Raw genomic sequence first — 19,515 nt, forward strand, 5'->3', positions numbered from 1 at the left:
TTTAAATCGCAAGGTACATCGAGCAAACTTGATGAATTATTCCATAAACAAGCAATTAACTTTAAGGCTTTTACAAGAACTGTAACAAGTATTGATGTTGAAAAAATATGCACTAAGTGGAAATTCGAGGATGCCCTTCAACAGTTAAATTCCCGATGGAGCGTTATTGACTCCCTTCATTGGGAAATCGACAGCATTTTGGACGGGGAAGACGTTGAATATGAGAATTCTTTCACTCGCCACGAAAGCATTTTCAACAACCTTAAAGAAGCGATAAACACAAAGCTCTGGTCAGTCTCTCACAGAGAAAATATAACACCGAAGGTTGACATTCCGATTTTCAATGGAAACTATCAGCATTGGGTATCTTTTAAAAATCTATTCAACGAAGCTGTTCATCTTAATCCTTCCTTATCAAATTCACAAAAAATGCAGTATCTGAAAAGTAAGATCAAAGGCGAGGCAGAACGCCTCATACAGCATTTATCTATAAGCTCACAAAATTATACTTCCTGTTGGGAAATATTAAATCACAGGTACGAGAATAAAAAGCTTATTTTTACATCTCATATTAATATTATTTTAGGCCTACCCAACATGCAGCAGCAATCGCTAACACAAATTAAAAACATGCACGACGCGACAAAGGAATGCCTGAATGCCATCAAAAACCTTGGTGTTGATACAAGCACGTGGGACCCGATGATCGTTCATATCTTAGCGCTGAAATTAGATACCGACACTCATAACGATTACATCGAGTCATTGAAGAATCCTAGAGAGCTACCGACACTGCAAGAATTTCTAAGTTTCCTCGAGATGAAATTTACTGCATTAGAATCATCTAAGCGCAAACAAGATCCACCTAAAACATTCCAGCACCCTCAAAAACCAACACCAGCAGCATATCCTAAAGCATTCCATAAAACGAATAATATATTTAAATCATTCACTAGCAACCATAATTCATCGCAAAACGGAAAAGGTATCAATTACACAATGCAAAATTGTCCAATATGCAACAATAATCATGCAATAATATATTGCAACAAATTCGCCGAATCTCAACCTAAACTGCAATTACAAACAATTACTAGGTTACAGCTATGTCAAAACTGCCTGTATAATCATAATGGTAATAAGTGTTTTTCCACTAAAAGATGCCGAGTATGCAATGAGAACCATCATACTTTGGTTCATGAAGCGTTCGCACAGCGGACATCCCAAAATACAACTAGCACAGCAAGCCCCGAAAATCAACTGAAAAATAGCTCTCACGTATCCCTGGATGATACACAGGAAATTTTACTAGCAACAGCTCAAGTTTCAGTTCAAGCTGCAGATGGTTCATCATTAATCATGCGTGCTCTCATAGATCAAGGATCACAGACTTCCCTTATAACCGAAAATGCAGCCCAGAGACTTGGTCTGCCGCGTCAGCATTGTAAGGGAGTGATTTTAGGTTTAGGCGCGAAAGAGAACACGTGTAAAGGCTTTATGAACATAAAAATATCTTCTCAATACAGCGATTATTCATTAAATACAGGAGTTTTTATAATGAATCATGCAGTGAATAATCTACCGAACAAATCATTCAGCAAACCAGCGTGGTCATTTATTAACGACATACAGCTAGCCGATCCAGAGTTTTATCGACGCCGACCAGTCGACTTATTGTTGGGTGCAGATGTCTATTCATCGATTATCATGGAGGGAATTATTAAGCAAAGCGAATCTATTCCTGTAGCGCAGCAAACACGCCTTGGGTGGATTTTATGCGGCAACGTAAAGTCGTTCCAATGTAACGTTGTAATGGTCGACGTGGATAGCCTTCAAAAATTTTGGTCAATCGAAGACATTAACGAAAACATAGATATATCACAAGAGGATTATCAATGTATTCAGCAATATCAATCAACAACAACTCGTCAGTCAGATGGAAAATACGTTGTTCGTCTCCCTTTACATCCAGACGCAGATGAAAAGCTAGGATTATCAAAAACAAAGGCATGCGCTCAATTTTATCAATTAGAACGTAAGCTACAAAAAGACGACAATTTATTCAATAAATATAAATCATTCATAAACGAATACAAAGAATTGGGTCACATGCACTTAACAATAGCGCGTAACATGAAACCTGCCTACTACATGCCGCACCACGGTGTACATCGAGCCGATTCGAGTACTACGTCATTACGAGTTGTGTTTAATGCATCCGAAAAAACATCAACGGGTGTAAGCCTTAATGACGTCATGTATAGAGGTCCGAATTTACAGCAGGATATCTTATTATTAATTCTAAATTGGAGACAATATCCTTACGCATTTATAGCAGATATCGAAAAAATGTTTCGACAGATTTTAATTTCAAAGCAAGATCAACGTTATCAGCAAATAGTTTGGCGCGAAAATCCGAATCAACCACTCAGAGAATATACTTTGTCCACTGTTACGTATGGTACAAAAGCAGCGCCCTTTTTAGCAATGATGACGCTCAAGCAGTTAGCCAAGGACGAATGCAACCGTTACCCGATAGCAGCGAGGGTGTTAGAAGAACAATTCTACATGGATGATCTTCTTAGCGGTGCATTTGACATCATATCAGCGAAACAATTGCAAAGAGATCTCATCGATTTACTCAAATCGGGAGGATTTAATCTCCGCAAATGGTCAGCGAATGAGTCATCATTATTAGAAGACGCTGATAAAGCAGAAAACCTAGCAAGCGATACGTACAATTTTAAGCATCAGGAATCAACGAAAGCACTCGGTCTTAGTTGGAATGCACGAGATGACAATTTTAAGTTTATGTGCAAACTATCTCCGCAATCCGATTTACAGCCTACGAAACGAGAACTACTAGGAGAAATATCAAAGATATTCGATCCTCTTGGTTGGTTGGCACCAGCAGTAGTTCAACTAAAACTATTATTTCAAAGCGTTTGGTTAACTAATTTAAATTGGGATGACGTCATACCAGACAAGATTAACCTTGAATGGCGAAAATTAAGAGCAGACATAGAGAATATTGGAAATATCGAATTCCCGAGATGGATTTGTAGCGGGAGAGACGATTGCATTGAATTACACGGTTTTTGCGATGCGTCGTTGAAGGCATATGCATGCGTAGTATATGCACGGATAGTGCGTAACGATCAAACGCACATAACACTGTTAGCCGCTAAAACGAAACTTGTCCCCGTCAGCAAAACTAGCCCTTCGTCAAAGACCGACGTATCGTTACCGAGACTAGAGTTAAGCGGTGCAGTCTTGCTCTCGAAACTTATGATAAAGATCAAGCAAAGTTTAAGCGATCGCGATGTAAAAACGTTTGCGTGGTGTGACTCAACAGCTGTACTTGGATGGCTACAGGGCGAGCCCAGCCGCTGGAAGCCTTTCGTCGCAAATAGAGTGATTAAAATAACAACAACTTTACCACCACAGACTTGGCGTTATGTTAAGTCCAGCGATAATCCCGCAGATTGTGCTAGCCGTGGCATGAGCATCGCGCTTTTAGAAAAACATGACCTATGGTGGAAAGGGCCCACCTGGCTACTCAGTGATATTAAACATCAGCAACAATTAACGTATGATACTAAATTAGAAGCAAAGAAAATGTTATCAAATGTCGTTACAAAGAATAATAATATTTCAGCGAACTTTATTAGCGATTTTATTGACAAATACAGCAGTTTTACATATGCGTCACGAGTACTAGCATGGATATTGCGAATATCCTCGTCCGTAACAAAACAAAATTATTTAACTATACAAGAGTTGCAAAATTCACAATTAAAAATTATAAAAGCTATACAATATTTAGAATTTAGTCAAGAAATAAATGATTTAAATAGCTTAAGTAGAGTAGATTCAAAGAGCAAGTTATTATGTCTTAATCCATTTCTAGACGAAGAAGGTTTATTACGAGTTGGAGGTCGTCTAAAAAATAGCAACATCTCATATAACATGAAACATCCCTACATAATACCACAGAGCAGTCATCTTACAAATTTATTAATTGATTTAGCACATAAGTCAACTTACCACGGTGGAACGAGGTTGACGAACTCTTGGCTTCGTCAGCGATATTGGATACTCGGCGGAAACAGAGCGGTTAAGAAACGTTTATATAATTGTGTAATATGCAAGCGACACAACCCGGTAAAACAAGTACAAATAATGGGAGATTTACCGGGAGCAAGAACGAACCCTACAAGACCGTTTTATCACACGGGGGTTGACTTCACAGGACATGTAGATGTGAAATCAAGCAAGGGTCGCGGTATTAAAACAAGCAAAGGATATGTGGCCGTATTTATCTGTATGGTCACAAAAGCGGTTCACTTAGAGTTAGTATCAGACTTATCATCATCCACATTTTTGGCAGCGTTACGTAGATTAGCAGCAAGGAGGGGAACTCCTCGTCACCTATACAGTGACAACGGAACGAATTTCGTAGGAGCCAGCAAAATATTAGCGAATGAGTTTATTGACCAGCAATCTATTTTAACAGAGGAATTTTTCACGGAAATTAGCGAGATGCAAATTGAGTGGCACTTCAATGCACCTTCCTGGCCTAGCGCGGGAGGACTTTGGGAAGCAGCGGTTAAAAGCCTAAAATTTCATTTACGTAGAGTCCTAGGCGATCAAAAGCTTACGTACGAAGAGTTCGCCACTCTACTTTATCAGCTAGAAGCTTGTCTAAATTCGAGACCCCTATCTCCTCTATCTGAAGATCCTGATGACTTAGCATATCTCACACCTTCCCACTTTTTAGCGAGCGGTCCAATTTTAACAATCATAGAAACTGAGAGAGATGAGAGAACGAGGTGGCAATTGACGCAAAAAATATTTAGTGATATTTGGAAACGGTGGCGAGCTGAATATTTAACGTCATTATCAGCCAGAAGCAAGTGGAAAACATCAAAGCCTAACATCAAGTTGAACGACATCGTGATCATACATGACGCTCTTCTACCACCAGGAAAATGGGCGTTGGGTCGTGTGATTGAATTACATCCTGGATCAGACGGCTACGTCAGAGTCGTAAGCGTAAAAACTAAGACGGGTATTATCAAGCGACCGGTTATTAAATTGTCCATTCTCCCTGTTAACACAGAAGAAATAAATCAGCAAAAGCTTCAGAATCATACCAGCAGCTTATCACCAGCAAACACCCCGAAAAAAGCGCATTCCAATTAAAACATTTCATATAAACTTATTATCTATCGTTTAAATTAACAATATTTATTTTAATGCACACGTCAGCTACAAACGTAATATTATACAGTAACAACTTCAATATAACAAGAATAAACGTCGACAAACATTTTATATTCTTCAATAAATTAACATAGTTGAAGATGGATAGAAATTAATTAACTACGCCAATAAGCAACCAAACTTCAAAATTTATTAATAATTAATTATATCAATCATCTGGATATCATCAGCTTTATGAATCTTTAAAAAGTAATATTCATTGTAACATCGTATTATACAAATAAGCCACGGTTGTAAACAATTGGAGTTCCATGACCGCATGTTACTGAATCAGCATTTCGAATCAACGAGGCGCACGCGACCAGGCCTTATCAATGGTGTCAGATATATTATTGCGAATACATTGTCTGAGATTAAAGCTAAATATTCATGATTAATTCACATAAACAACACACTTATAAGATAAATATTGAGCCGGAGGTGTATCCGAAATCCAACTGATTCAGCATTTTATAAACACCCATGAACGCTACCCATCAAATTTGGAGCTGGGTAAAAAAGCTACAACGACTCCCTGCTAGCTCTCGGGAAGCGCATTCAGGGGATAGCAGCAGCAGCGGGCCTGTGGTGTGCGTGGCGGCCGGCGGCGGCGAGCGCCCTCCGCGGCGCGAGCGCCTGCCGCGTACCAGCGCGCAGCGTGCCATCAGTGACCCATGTGTTAGTTTTAGTGATAAGTATGTGAGTGTAATGTGCGTGAAACAAAAAGCAGAGCAAAGTGTGTGTGAAACAAAAAATCAGAGCAATGTGTGTGTGCGTCATTCAGTGAATCAATAAAAGACAATTCCCTATCTTAGAAAAGTGTAGCCTTAAGATCGATATCTGATGATTGTCGGGCATCATTTGTTAATAGCTTTTAAGAATATTGTTTTCACCTTGTAATAGGTTAGCTCATCGTCATATCTATCATAGCTTTCATTTCCATCACTCTTGTTGCCCGGGAGCATGTACGGTGCAACCGCACAGAGTGCAAAATCATCATTTTTGTATATCACAGCATTTTCATTTTTCATATAGCATTAGTTCACATTAAAACGTCGCGAGCCGCGTACGTATGTAACTCATTACAGCATAGCAATAAAATCATATTATTTAGCAGCTTAGTTTTATTAGTAGCAGCAGCATCCCAGGTGTACGAACCATAGTCCGTACAACGATACTTTTTCTTTATTGACTTTGTCGTGACCACATCGATCCGTAGCATCGTATTACAAATCAACAATTATATTATTTAAAAACAAAACAGATTACAGCGTGAACTAACCTATATTTAGTAGTTAAGGTTTATCGATAGAAAGGCTTATGACGAACTTAGCTGACCGTGAAAAATCGATCTTTGAAACGGATGTGAAAAGCATCCGCCCTATGATCCCATCATAGGAGGACATTGATATTTATGTTCTGGTTACATTTGAAATGGGTTTATTACTTTTTAATAATAGATCAAGGTTATCAAGGGCTCGTGTATATACACAAATTAATGTTTTCTTCATCTATATCTCATAGGCGTAATATAGGAGTACACAATATTTTTACACGATGATGTATCAAGGACCAAATGAAAAACATTATGTAGGTACCTATATTCTTATCTCTTTATTTATATTTAGAACTAACTTATGTGACTTATTTTAATAAAGTCGTCATAAACTCTTAGCAAACAGCATAAGCTACTAATAGCAGTCCATTAATATGCAAAGGAAAAAGGCTGCAGTGTCTGAAAAAGGCTCAAATGGTCATAAACTTATTTAAAACCGCAAGTTGATTAGAGTGTGCTGGCCGAACAACATTTGCCGTGCAGTGTGCTAGGAAATACATACAACTTTTAAAAGAATTTAAATATACCTTTCAAAACCAAATATATTACGCCTACGACCTTACCTACGACCAATCATCCAGCCGCAATTTAAATTTTACGCGCCATCAACGTGGCACCTGTCAAACGCCTCATAACCAGTAAAAAGTCGATTTTCCGTTTTTATTGCTTCAATAAATTCTCATTGAAGCATATTATACAAGGTCAAGTACCCCATTTCAGAAGATCGTTGTATTTATATGAAAAACAGATAAAATAGCATAGAAGTAAGTAATTTACGAGTGTAAAGGTTTGAAGGTTTGGGTGTCATCCAGGAATAGTTTAGCACGTTTTAATAGATTATTATGTTAGTTTTAATGAAGATGTATTAATTTCTGTCATTTTATAGAATATGTTTTGTAACGTTATAAATATGAATTTAGCGCAGATTGTGTTCAGGTTTTGCGAAATATTAAAATAAAAGAAGGATATCAAAGAATATTATTTTATTGTATCTGTAGCACAGATGCAAAATACCATGTGTGTGAAACCTATGTTATGTGTACGGTTTACGTATTACATCGAATGTGGACTGTATTTAGGTCGCGTTATAAGCTGCTAATAATGCTATGATATTATGGGACAACTGGGAACACTTTAATTATCGCTATATAATTATATATAATTTACGCGGATTCGAGCGGATAGATTAGCACTCGGGTGCTGCTATGGAAGAACTGCGCTTTCCGGCCGGCTCGGCCGTCGCACGATAATAATGCTGAGGCAGCTTGACCTCATTTACGTATTGCTCAATAATTGTCATTAATGTAATGTAACTATGGATAATAAGTAATTTAAAATAAAATGTTTGTTCGCTGCTCGAACATGCTCCCGAGGCCCACAGAAGATATATATAAAATTTTATAAGTTTGATAATGTTTGTAATGCATAATGATTATAGTTCCACCACTGATTCACTTATAGCAGAGCGTTTGCTAGTTATTGGAGACGTAGACCTATCGCTCCTTTTAAATCGCGCACTTGCCCATCGTCTGAGCCTGTTTTGTTCGCATGATACTTCACTACACTCTCCCCGCTCGGGTAAGGGAGACGCACGAACACTAGTAACACTTTTTTGGTGCACACACACACTAGAATCGACACACTCTTGGGGTATTGTCCGAGACTGAATAGTTTGTTGCGCTGCTGGGACGCTCTGCTGTTGGGCTGCTGGGACGCTCTGCTGTTGGGCTGCTGGGACGCTCTGCTGTGGAGTCGCTCGACTCCTTCGCCACCACACGAAGAAAAAGATGCTTGCTAATATTGCTAGTGCTAGTGTTCCATATGACACCGCGTATTGGTGTAGGTCGTGTTTTGAAATACCTAAGGTATCCGTATTCTCGACAGCGTTTTTCATTATTTTTATTTTCTCCCCAAGAGTTTTTAATGATGCGTTGATATCTTCGTTGTCGGAGTAGTTGGTGATAGGCAGAGCAGAGTTAATCAGATTGTGAATGGGATTTAATTTGGTTTCTAATATGTCGGGTTTCAGATATAGCTTGTTTTCAAGTTGCTTAAATGAGTACAGTGTGATATCTTGTCCCTTTATTATGCATTGTTTGCTTAGTGATATAAGTCCGGCCTTGCTGACTTGGCGCGACTGTATGTCATCGTCACATAGAATGCGTATGTGTGCCGTATCGCATTGAAAATATAAATATGTAGTTAGATCGTGTAATTGTATCCAACTACTTTTACAGCTGTTTATATTGAATTTACATTTATTATTTTTTAATTCGCAAAAACGTTCATTATTGCTAAAGCTTATTATGGGACCGTGCAATTGGCAAAAATATAAATCGTTCTGGTTTTGGCATGCTTGTAGTTCGGCTAATGTTAATGTAATGTAGGCATCTCTCTTTATGTTTATAGAAATATATTCTGCTATTGGTTTTATACTTATCATGTTGCTGTTAACTTGCTTGGGTATGGGTATCAATCTATATAGTTGAAAATTGTCCCGGCTAATTAATGGTATGAGTATTTCAAATATAAAGAAGTTTTCGGTAATTCTAGCTTTTACCTTTATCAATTTATAGATTTTATACAGGTCTGTATGTATGTTCTCTATGGGTAATGTGACGTCCTTGGGAATTTGACTTGATATAATTTGCAGCTCGTCGCGTAATTGCTTTGGTGACAATAAGTGTACATTTATCTGGCCGTGGTAAATATCAGTGGTAGTGTCCAATAGAGTATCTTGTATTCTCCGTAAATTCTGAATCAAATTGTTGCACGCTATTGCTGATAAGGTCACTTCTTGAATGGTCTCAATTTCTGATTGGATTACATTTGTTTTATTGTTTAGGATATTTAAATGTCTGTTAAAGATTTTGTACTGGGTTTCGATGGTTTTTTCAGTTCGCTTTAATATGTTGAATTCGGCTTCTATGACTGATGTTTGGTTCTTCCAAAGTTGGGTTATATGGTTGGCGTTATTTTGAATGAGCTCGATTTCCTGTTCATATTTCTCAGCAAAGCTTTGATCAAGTACTCCGAATAATGAATTAGCCACTGAGCCGACCGCATTGAAAAGACCGCGCCGGGTTCTTGACCGCGCGTCGAAATGCTGATTCAGTAACAGCTGGTTGTAGTATTGCAGTTCATTGTAATCGTGACGTATTTGTAACAAGATAGTCTGGCAGTGATTCGATTCATTCATATTAGCGCAGGTTTTTTCTAAGTAATCCGATAAAAGATCTGCCGCTGTGTTCCCTTGCCAATATGGAGACATGTCAAAATATGCGATTAGCTTCCATTTGTCCCTAGCTAGTTGCATTTCGCCCATCGAGTCAAAGTATATGGATAGATTGCTTTCAAGCTGTTTTAACTTATATTCCGCTGTAGAGTACGATAAAATGCTCATAAAAAATATTAATGATAATACGACGCTTACAAGTTTTGAAGGAATATTTTGTCTGATTCGACTATTCTTTCTTTCGCTTTTCAATCCGCTGCTGTTGTTTTGAATGGATATATTATTATTTTGCTGATGATTGCTTTTTTCTTCGAGTGGTAATAATGATAACTTTACTACTGGCCGCTTTAAGATCCCATTTTTTGTTTTTAATGTAACTACTCTTACTAACCCGTCGCTTCCTGGATGGGTTTCTACTACTCGGCCCACTGGCCACTTCCCGGCTGGCATAATATCATCGTGAATGGTCACTAAATCCCCTATTTTAAGATTCCTTTGAGGTTCTAACCATTTGCTTCGAACGTTCAACTGGCTGAGATATTCATTTTTCCAACGTTTCCAAATATCATTAAAAGTTTTATTTACTAAGTACCATCTGGTCCTGGCATCATGTGCTGTTTCTATTAGAGTATTCTCCGCTCGCTGATGTAAGAAATGTGAAGGTGTTAAGAAATCTAAATCTTCTACGTCTTCCGTAATTGAACATAAAGGCCTTGAGTTAAGGCATCCCTCTATTTGGGCAAGGATTGTGCTGTATTCTTCAAAGGTTAATGCTTGCTCTCCCACTACTCTTTTTATATGCTGTTTTAGGCTTCTTATCGATCTTTCCCAAATTCCTCCTGCGCTAGGCCACGATGGACAGTTCCAGTGCCATTCTATCTCCATTTCGGTGATTTCTTTGTAAAAACTATCGCTAAAATTGCTTATTAATTCATTATATTCTTGTTGTATAATTTTATTTGCTCCGACAAAGTTCGTGCCATTATCTGAATATATATGCTTTGGGGTTCCGCGTCGTGCTGCCATGCGTCGCAGAGCCGCTATGAAAGTTGTGCTGCTAAGGTCAGAAACTATCTCTATATGTACCGCTTTCGTAACCATGCATATGAATAACGCTATGTAACCTTTCGTGGTTTTAACTCCTCGACCTTTATTAATCTTGACGTTGACGAATCCTGTAAAATCGACTCCTGTATGATAAAATGGAGGAGCTGGATTAACACGATAGCTAGGCATATCTCCCATTAGTTGATGTAATTTCGTAGGCTCTCGCTTTTTACATGTGATGCAGGTACGAAGTTGCTTCTTTGTTGCTCGATATCCCTTAACTATCCAGTATTTTTGCCTTAAAATTGAAATAGTAATTTTTGCTCCACCGTGAAAAGAAAGTTCGTGTGCTTCGTTTATCAGTAGTTCCGTTAAACGTCCGCTATATGGAATAATTATTGGATATTTCATATCTTCGCTGATGTTTGCATTCTTTAAACGACCTCCAACTCTTAAAATACCATTTTCATCTAAAAATGGATTTAAGCTTAATAATGCACTATTCGATCGTAATTTATTTTCCTTTTTTAATTGCTCTAAATCAGCTGAGAATTCAGTCGATTGAACATATTTAATAATTGCCGTTTTAGCTTTTCTCACGTCTTGTAATGTGAGATACGTCGGTCTTTGTTCTAATGACGGTGTAATCGCTCGTAATATCCATGCTAATACTCGTACTATTTTTAATAATGAACTATATTTGTTTAATAAATTATCTATTATGCTTGATGTGTATGTTTTTTGAATGATATTTACTTGTTTTCTTATTTCTAAATTTGTCGTATAATTAGTGTGCTGCTGCTTATTTTTAAAATCTGAACTCAATAACCATTCTGGACCTTGCCACCATAATAAATTTTCTTTTAATTGTAATGCTGTTTGACCTCGACTCGCTGCGTCAGCTGGATTCTCCTTCGTTTTTACATAGCGCCATGATTGAGGTTGCATTGTTTCGTGAATTTTCTTTACTCGATTTGCTACAAAGGGCTTCCAACGGTCGGGGTTGCCGTTGATCCAACCAAGGGCTACCATTGAATCGCTCCATCCATAAATTTCAACTTTCATGCTGCTGATGCTATTTTTTATTTTATTCATTAATTTTGCTAATAACTCCATGGCACATAATTCTAATCTAGGTAAAGATACTTCCTTTTTATTCGGCACTAATCTGGATTTTGCTGCTATTATTATAGTTGAGATTGCGCTATTTTTTGCGACTCTGGCATATATGACGCATGCATAGGCTTTTATTGAGGCATCGCAGAACCCATGTAATTCAATTATGCTATTCTCATCACATTTATACCATCTGGGAATTTTAATACATTTTAACGTATTTAGCTCCTTTTTTATTTTTATCCATTCGCTTTTTATATCTTGGGAGACTGGATCACGCCATTCAAGATTTGCTTGTAACCATACTTTTTGAAATAAAATCTTAATTTTTGTTATAAGCGGCGACAACCATCCTAATGGGTCAAATAGCTTAGACATTTCCGATAGTAATTTTCTTTTCGTTAACTTTGCTGAGTTTTCATATAATACGCTATCATAGTCGAATACAAATACGTCACTAATAGGGTCCCATCGTAGGCCTAAGGTTTTCGGCGTGTTTTCCGTTTTAAACATAAATGTTGATTGCTCGTCTCGTTCTTTGCTGATTATGTTTTCAATGAGGCTCTTATCATTTGCAATCCATTTTCTCAATAAGAAACCTGCTCCGCTAAGTACATGATTTACCTCCGCTATTTTTTGCTGACCTTCGCTAATTGTGTGTGCTCCCGAGATGTAGTCATCCATATAAAACTCTTCTTTAATGCTTTTTGCTGCTTTTGGGAAATTATTTTGCTCATCTTGTGCTAGCTGATTCAACGTCATAATTGCTAAGAAGGGTGCTGCTTTCGTTCCGTAAGTGATAGTTGTTAATTGATACGCTTTTATAGGCTGGTCTGGGCTTGATCTCCACCATATCTGTTGAAGTTTTTGGTCTTCTTCTTTTACTAATATTTGTCGATACATTTTTTCAATATCAGATGTATAGGCGTAACGGTATAGTCTCCAATTGATAATGATACTTTGTAAATCCTTTTGCATATTGGGTCCCTTGTGCATAACGTCGTTTAAGCTGTAGCCTGTCGTGGTTTTTGCTGATCCGTTAAATACGACTCGTAGTTTAGTGGTGCTGGATGCTGCTCGCTGTACCCCATGATGTGGTAAAAAACATTGTACGCTTGAATTAAATGCTGCTAGTTTCATGTGTCCCAGTTGTATATATTCGCTCATAAATTGCTTGTATTGCTCCGATAATTCATGCTGCTTATTAAGTTTATTTTCTAAATTCTTAAATTGTGCTAACGCTAGTTTTTCAGACGATCCCAATTTTTCTAACGCTTGATCCTCCATAGGTATGCTTACTTCATAACGCCCGTTTTTTAATCGCTTTGTAGTTGCTAAGTAATAATCTAAACATTGCTTATCTTTCGCTGACATATCATTGTGCTCTTGTATATCCTCTATTTTCCAAAAATCTTGAATTGCTTGTATATGATTCAAAATAACGTTGCAGTGGAAGGTATTTATGCTGCCTCCACATAATAACCAACCCAATTGCGTCTGCTGTGCTAGTGGTTGTGAGATTTCGCGGCCTCGAATGATCCCATCTAACATAATGTACGAATAAATATCTGCTCCAAATAAAATATCTATTGCTCGGCTTTTGTTAAATTCTGGATCTGCTAAGTTTAAGTGCGCTATACATTTCGACCAGCCGGGTTTTTCGAACGATCTATTAGGTAGATTTTTTATAAGATTAGTCATAATGAATGTATCGACGTTGAAGGTAAAATTGTTATATATAGATTGGCAATTAATCTTGAGTTTTCCACGACAGTTGTTTTCTTGGCCCCCTACACCAAGGACGATCCCTTTGCTTTGTTGACGTTTTAAGCCCAGTTGCTGTGCTGCTCGTTCGGTTATGATGCTAATTTGAGACCCTTGGTCGATCAGTGCTCGCATTATGTGCTGTTTGCCATCTTTAGCTGTTACCTTTACCAATGCGGTGGCTAAAAGTACTTCAGAATCATCTTGCTGAGACATATTCGATTGATTTTTGGGGCTGTAATAGACCTGTCTTTGGGTGTTGCTACTCATCAATTTTTTATTTCTAAAATTTTCGCTAGCTTGCTGCTTAAAACATTCGTGTAATAACGTGTGATGTGCGCCAGCACACACATGACACCGCTTATTCGAAGTACATTGACTTCCATTGTGATCAAAAATGCAATTGATGCAAAACCGTAGTTGCTTAACCGTTTGTAGTTTATTCATAAATGATAATTTAATAAATTGTGGACAATTAGTGAGCGCGTGTTCGAAATTGCATAAGGGGCATTTTTTCGCTGAGGTGTGCATTGACGTCAGTGACCTCTTTACTTGATTATTAATATTAATTCTACTTGAATTAATATGTATGGGTTGTCTGTTCGTTGCTAATAATTGGTTTGATGTTCTATGATATCTTTGTTCTGCTGCTGAATTTTGGTTTCTTCGTGATGATTCAAGCGATGTAAATTTGTTTTCAAGAAAATCCAAAAATTCTTGTAGTATAGGGAGCTCTCGAGTGTTTTTTAATGATTCTACGTATTCAGAATAAGTTTCGCTGTCTAATTTTTGCGATAATAAATGTACCAATAGCGGATCCCAAGTAGTTATATCTACGCCTAGGTTTTTTATAGCGTGCAAGCTTTCTAATGTGACGTCATGTAATTTCTTGATTGCTAGATATGATTGCTGCTGTATATTAGGTAAATTGAGAAATATGTTAACGTGCGATGTAAAAATTAGCTTTTTGTTATTAAATCGATGATTTAGGATGTTCCAACAAACTAAATAATTATCGGAGCTGATAGGCAAATGCTGTATAAGGCGCTCGGCTTCCCCGCTTACTTTAGCTTTTAAAAATTGCATTTTTTGCGCGTTCGATATTGATGTATTTTTATGTATAGCTTCATTAAAAAGGTCCTTGAATGATACCCACTGATGATAATTGCCAGAAAATGTCGGTATATCCATCTGCGGAGTTGATTTATCTCTATGACTTGTTGCACACATTTTTGAGTTTATAGCTCTCTTTGTATTAATATATATTTTTTCATGCTTAGTAAAATTAATTTCGTACGCTTCATCTTCCTCTCCAAGTTCACCCACTATCTCCCAATGTAGATTTTCCACCGCTGACCATCGATTGTGGAGAATACGAAGGGAGTCTTCATATTCCCACTTCTCCTCCAAATTATTCACATCAATATTGCTTACTGCTCTGATAAATGCTTTAAAATTGACTTCCTGCTTTCGAGATAAATCGTCTAATTTGCTGTTGGTCCCCCGTGATTGAAATGTTGTAGACCTAGGCGTCGTTTGAGATTCTAAACCGGATCCTCCCGCTTTCGGCTCTAGATGGGCTTGCTTTTGTAATAAAAAATTATCATATGCTTCACTGATCGCTTCCTTTGCTCGAATATAAATGTCGTGAATGTTAATAAATTCTTCCCGCATAAAATATTGATGCTGTGTCGATTCATATTTTAAAAGCTTTTCATGATTTTTCTGGCATTCATCCCATAAAGATTCTAATATATCTAAACGCTGTCTGCAATATTCGATACTCTTACGCTCTGCACTATCTTTTTTAAAATTCGCTAATAACTTCTATAAGTTTTAAAGTATTTAGGATTCTGAAATTGTAGATAAAAAAAATTATGATACATTTAAAAGCATATTTTTAAATTGATAAAGCGTTTTGTTTAATGATACTCATCTGAGTCTTCTTACATAGGATTTAGTACTTCTTTCTTTTCCATCGTTACATAGAAATAGATAAACACATAAAAATAATGGAAGGATTCTTGAGAGTGATCCATTAACGTTAAAGAAGTAGAATTTAATAGTTTAATGACATCTCAATAAAAATATATTTAGATTCACGAATTTTTTAAAGTTTTTCTTTTTATTTGAAACTGAAAGTTTAAGGATGGGGAAATTGCCGTTTGGAAAATTTCATATTTAGTTGAAATAACTTATGCTTTACCTATTTACTTAAATTTCCTATGGTTTTCCTTTTTATTCAACATCCTACATACTACAGGCTTCGTAACATAGGCATATAGGGTAATGTCGTAGCTATCATTTCGAATCACACGAAAAATTTATTTTTCTTGTAATAACGATCTAGTTAACATACCAACAAGATACCCAACAGCTGTTCATAGCGCCATGTCACTACTTGGCATCGCTTCAATATGAAAAAATATTAAAAATTGGTCAAGTACGAGTCGGACTCAACACTAAGGGTTCCGTACACATAAGCTAAAGAGCAGCTGAAAAAAATGGTCACTTATCCAATTTATGACAGTGCGAACCATTACTATATCTCGAGTTTTTATTATTTGTTGTTATGGCGGCTACATAAATACATTATATCTGAAAAATTTAACTGTTTATCAAGCACACTTCATAAAATATAGCCTGTTGACGGACGGACAGACAAGAAGACAGAGAGCGTATTCTGTGTTATTTATAGGGCCCTGTTTTTACCCCTTTGATACGGAACTCTAAAAATGACGTCGCAAGTGACTCACAGGCGCCATTTCTATCAATTTCCCGGATCCAAATTGCAAATTGCAAATGCAAATAGAATCTTGTATTGCGTCACATTTTATAAAGATTGTTTTAAATAAAATGTAGAAAGTTAAATGTGTGCGATATTTTTAAATTTATATTTATGATTTAAGGACATAGTTTATCATGCCTCAACTTCAAGTAAAGTTGATTGCACTAATAAAGAAGTGAAATTGTGTAGGTATTTCAACTTACTGGATATATTTTACAATAGAGCGTGATATTTTGCAGTACCTACCTGAATACTTTTACGTTTCTTCTCAGATAAATTAAAATTAAATTTTCAAAAGTTGTTTTCATCGACCTCAAGCAATATTGTGGTTATGATTTTAAATTCGGCTACATATGTTTTTCTCTAAAGGAAGTGGAAACTCTAAACTATAATTTTCACATGCTAACTATACCTAGAAAAAAAGACGCATTCTTTTAGAACCACATGGATATCCACATTTTTACAGGAAAGCGAAATGAAGTAGGATGATGGCCACGTTTTGTATGGTTCAAAAGAGATTTTCATATGCATGAAAATATGCTCTTAAATATGTTCCATTTGAAGCTCGGTAAAATGCCTATGTTAAAAAACAATTCTTGATACTATTAACATTATTTAATAATGTACAGTATAGGTACGTAATTAGCTAATTTACTTTATTAAATCGCGTTTTCGCTACACGTAGAACTGAGAGGTTCTAGGTTCGATTCCCGTAATGATGATTTGTGTGAAAAATAGTATCTCTTTTAAACTACAACAAGATAGTCTTTTGAGTTCACATCCTGGGTTCATTCCTATGTAAGGAAAACCTAACGGAAATATAAAAGTATGTATTACCCAACTAGATTTCCGCCCGCGGCTTCGCCCGCGTTTTCAAAAGAAAACCCGCATAGTTCCCGTTCCCGTGGGATTTCCGGGATAAAACCTATCCTATGTGTTAATCCAAGTTACCCTCTATATGTGTGCTAAATTTCATTGTAATCGGTTCAGTAGTTTTTACGTGAAAGAGTAACAAACATCCATACATCCATACATCCATACATCCAGACATCCATACAAACTTTCGCCTTTATAATAGTATTAAGATTATTCAATTAACACAGTATCCAACATCTCATTTAGAATGTCACTTCTATTATTATAACACAAAATATGCTACATCTAATGAAATACGTTAATTTAATGATAAAACATCAGGAAACACTGACCACTAACTATTTATACAAAAACCTTAAGAAAGGGCAAGCGCGACATAATTCAACGAGCACAACACTTGTCGAAATCCGGAAAATATATGGGTATATAATTATAATAAAATATATAAATAAATACTAAGGTGCATGTTACTACGCAGGACGGATTCAACCGTCTAGTTGGTTTTCGCGCGTACCGGAGAGCGGTCCTCTGGAATTCGAATTTTAAAAAAAGAAGAAAAAAAATTGTTTTTGGCCAGTGTAGTGCTAGTGCTCGGTAATTAAATTTGGTGTTTGAAATTCAAAATGGCGGGAGTACGACATTCCATATTCTATCCATAGATAACACTATACATGTAGATAATTAATTGTCGTTATATTGCTATTGTATTGGTGAGTAAAACGATGCTACGAAGTGCTACGCGTTAGCTACGGATCGTTCGATATTGGAGCGCTACAGACAATGCCATTGTTTCGTAGGCGAACTTATTTAGCTGTCTAAACTTTTTTAACTTGTATGAGAATAAACTTTTAAATACTTAAATGATATTTAAAATAAAAGCGAAGAATAAAACTATTAATTTATTAGAAGAAATAAAACTCACAAGGTTTTAAACTTGGAAAACGGATGTGTTATAAAACCTTCATGGTTATGAAAGCTTCTATGATTTATGACACCGTTCGCAAATAATATTTTTTTTCTAGAATATTCGCGTTCAAGATTTCAATTCAACCTTAAACACAATTAATTAGGAGAGTTTGTTTCCACTACACCAACTTTTTTATAGATTGTATATGCGCAATTACTCGATGGTTAATATTTCAAAGTTACAAAATCAATCTACACTTCACACAATTTTTTAATTCTCTGACGGATATAACGCGTGAAAAGAAAAATATAAAATAATAAAATCCTTGGTTAATTTTCTTTCATATTTAAGCAAACGCCTGCAGATTCTTTTGCTTTATATAGTCAGAAATCACCGTAAAGTACACATTATTTTCTATAGTTAGAGCAATTATCACGCTTGTCTTACACGGTTTCAATTACATAACGTGTCACGACAACTCCGTCGTGTCGTGTCGTCCCGTGCGACAGTGGACACAGCTAAGCCAGCTCTATTTATTACGGCACCGCATAAGTAGCAAGCAGTTGTGATCATTATGAAATTTATTGATGTTTTTCATTTTAGATGTCCGAGCCAAATTTCTGTGAATATATTTAATATTATGAACACTTCACGAGTTTGTTCGCACGTATTCTGGATATTTGGCTTGTATTACAGATATTCGTGTTACATAGAATATGCAGTTTTTATGCAGTGTCTATTACGTGTGGAAATATGCTAACATTTAAATCGTCGTTTTTAAAAATGTACTAAAAATTGCAAATTTGAAGTCCTTGCAGATTTTATACAATGCATTTTTACATTTTAGAATTTATGTGATCGAATCGTAAGGATTTGCATAGATACTCGACAAAATAGTTTCTTTATCTTGAGTAAAATGACTACAAAAATACATAAAATACGATTTATGAACAAAATGAACATTACATAGTATATAAGTAGTTAAAAACGTAATATTTTCAATAAATTATATTGCATCTATTTTATATTCAAGGACAATATTGGTACATACAAGTAAATCATGTTAAAAGCCACGTGGCATGATATCAAATGCGTATTTAATATCATTCAGCGCCTAGACCTAAAATTAGACCTAATACACAGAGATATTGGTCTTTTCAATAACTTTTACTTGAAAGTAC

At 36.3% G+C, this 19,515-nt stretch overlaps 1 protein-coding gene across 6 annotated transcripts in view; it reads left to right on the top strand.

The window, feature by feature from the left end:
* The window catches only part of cher (filamin A protein cher), an 82,722-nt gene that overhangs the window by 21,012 nt on the left and 42,195 nt on the right, over nt 1–19,515 (top strand). For 2 of the 6 annotated variants that reach the window (XM_090115836.1, XM_090115841.1), the window contains exon 1: nt 17,939–18,137. The exons of 2 other annotated variants lie outside the window; for them this stretch is intronic. The gene's annotated coding sequence lies outside the window, so the exon portion shown is untranslated. Of the gene's footprint in view, nt 1–17,932; nt 18,138–19,515 lie in introns of those variants that run through there. 2 more of the 6 variants (XM_090115838.1, XM_090115837.1) reach the window with 2 other exon arrangements.

This window comes from Colias eurytheme, chromosome 24 (assembly GCF_061535395.1).
Source record: "Colias eurytheme isolate Ceu_HAF_F1 chromosome 24, ilColEury1 Martin Lab GWU primary, whole genome shotgun sequence".
Classification (NCBI taxonomy): Eukaryota; Metazoa; Arthropoda; class Insecta; order Lepidoptera; family Pieridae; genus Colias; species Colias eurytheme.